We start from the raw sequence: 2,607 nt of genomic DNA, 5'->3' as shown, positions 1-2,607 counted from the left end.
TGTAGTAAAAGGGAATAAAAATGGAATCGAAGGCTTTTCCCTGAAACATCTGTGGGCCAGCATGACACAAGGTCCTGGGGCCAGCTGCTTGGCTGTGAACAAAGATGGCCTTGATGGCTTCACAAAAACCCTTCGGAAAGGGCCAGTTTCGGACAACACTACCCAGTTGCTTTTTTCCTGGTTTCCCATGGAGTACAGTTAAAATTTGTTTAGTTTTTATTTGGGGGCAATAAAAATACTAGTATTTTACGAGACTACAAAATACATCCAGAAAAAATGGAAGCCTGATGCTCTGATCCATGACTTCTCTGAATCAGAGCAATCTTGCATCTATTTTTAATGCATATATAACATTATAACTGACAGAGATATTAGTATTTTGTCAAGATTCATTAATAGAAATTGGGGTAGATTATATACTGAAGATAATAATATGTAGAAGGAAGCTGGATCCAATTTTAAAGTCATTCACGGACTCTCTCACACATCCATTCATTGAATGCATTCCCTGAATGCCTTTTACGTGCTGAGGTGGATAGCAACGTGTTTGTGCCCTCAGCATGGGTGAGTCCACAAAATATTCCTGGGGATTTGCTCCCCAGACTATTAGGGCTGTGTGTGTTTTGGGGGGGGGGTGATAGGTCTGGAGGCCTCACAAAGCAGGAACCAGGGGAGCCAGTCAAATCCCACTGGTTCCTACCTCCAAGCCTTTATCTGCAGGCTGGTGTGGTTTGGGACCACGATGTTCACCTGTAAAATAAACTGGCTCAACCAAATGATCCCAACAATCTTTATTTTGTTTAAACCTCTACACACTGAAACTCTTAAGTCCCTATAAATAAGCAATAATGAATTATGAACCAGATGTTTTAAAAGCAGCTTCTATAACTTTGGGATCCAGTCCGACAGCTTTAGCTGAGAGGCTTCTAAAACGTTCCACCTCTCATCCCCCCCCTTTATTACTCTTTGCTGCCGGATCAGGCGCTACTTTGCTTCAGGTCCTTGCTGCCCGGTGCATTTACAGGCCCAGAAAAGTAGCAATTCTGGATTTCTAAGAGAATTAATCTGGTTTTTAAATATAGGCTAACTCTGGTTTCTCTTCAGATCGCATAAATATAGGCTAATAATTCAAAAATATTTTTTAAACCCTGCCTGGGCCAACACTGTGTACCTTTAAAAAAAAAAAAAAAAGGGTGCCTGGGTGGCTCAGTCAGTTAAGCATCTGCCTTCGGCTCAGGTCATGATCCTGGGGTCCAGGGATCGAGTCCTGCATCAGGCTCCCTGCTCAGCGGGGAGTCTGCTTCTCCCTTTCCCCTTCCCCTTGCTCGTCCTAGCACTCTCTCTCTCTCTTTTTCTCGCAAAAATAAATACATAAATCTTTAAAAAAATTAAAAATAAAAACAAAAACCAAATCAGCAGGCTGACTGACCAATGCTACCAGTAAGAAACAACAGCCAGCATGCCCCGCTGAGCCATGCCCCAGGTGTGCTCACTTGGCCCTGCGGCTCCAGGAAGCAGGAGCAGAGATGAAGGACGGATCACCGAGGACAGAAATTTTGGTGCAAGCGGGGCTGCCAGCCCATGTGATGCCTTAGTAAGAATTGGAAAAGGCTGCCCTCCTTCCTCTGGGCAGATGCACAGGTTGGGGAGCAGGAAACAAGTTGTAGTTCAACCCAGCTCATCCAGTTGACTGCACAACCACAACAATGGCTGGCATGGGAGCTCCTGTTTTATGGGCTGAGGACAGAACTGCCTGAGGTAGGACGTCAAGGGCTCCCTCCACACACTTAAAGTTACTGTCAGAAGTTCAATGGCTGCACTCTCCAGTATGGTAGCCACCAGTCGTCTCTGGCTATCTAAATTTATATTAAAGTGAAATAAAACTAAAAATTTCATCCCTCGGTCATACTAGCTACACCTTAAGTGTTCAATAGTTACATGTGGCCAGTGGCTACCATATTGGGGAGTGCAAATAATGGAATGTTTCCATCACAAAAAGTCCTCATAGCATTGTTCTATGGGATCTCTTTCGGTTCTATTAACCACTTCTAAGTCTTGACCAGCTTACCTTTCTCACATCCTTCTTGCCACTCCCCATCCTTCAGACCATTCATCATGTTCCCAACATTCTGGGTCATGTCCAGTCACCCTACTTTTTGTTCATGTTCTCCCCTCTTCCTAAAATGTCCATCCTCTACCAATCGCTGCCCATCCAGTAAAATCCTGCTCTCTCTTCAAGACCCAAGTCATATGCTGACTCTCAGTACCCCCTAGGTAGACACTGTTTTCTCTTGAGAGCTTCCAAAGCTGCACATTCATCTCATAGCACAATAAGCACTGATTCTAATCAGATGTTTGCCTGTCTTGTCTCACCTTGCCTGTCTTGTCTCACCTGCCTTATTCATCTCTGTGTCTCCAGGGCCTAGGTGAAAAAGACCCTCAGAGCTGCATCTCTGGAAGGAATAGTTTCTTGAACACTATCATGAAGGCTCTGTGTGTGACAATTGTGTAATAATATTTGTACACAAAATGCTACGAGCTTTGCAGATGGTGCATTGCGTTCACCTTCTCTGAGCCTCGGAGCACGGGTAGATGGGCACTATTTCC

The sequence above is a fragment of the Leptonychotes weddellii genome, chromosome 11, assembly GCF_054177405.1.
Source record: "Leptonychotes weddellii isolate Sample4059 chromosome 11, ASM5417740v2, whole genome shotgun sequence".
Taxonomy (NCBI): Eukaryota; Metazoa; Chordata; class Mammalia; order Carnivora; family Phocidae; genus Leptonychotes; species Leptonychotes weddellii.
The sequence above is the reverse complement of the archived record's forward strand: the minus strand, read 5'-3'. Positions refer to the sequence as shown.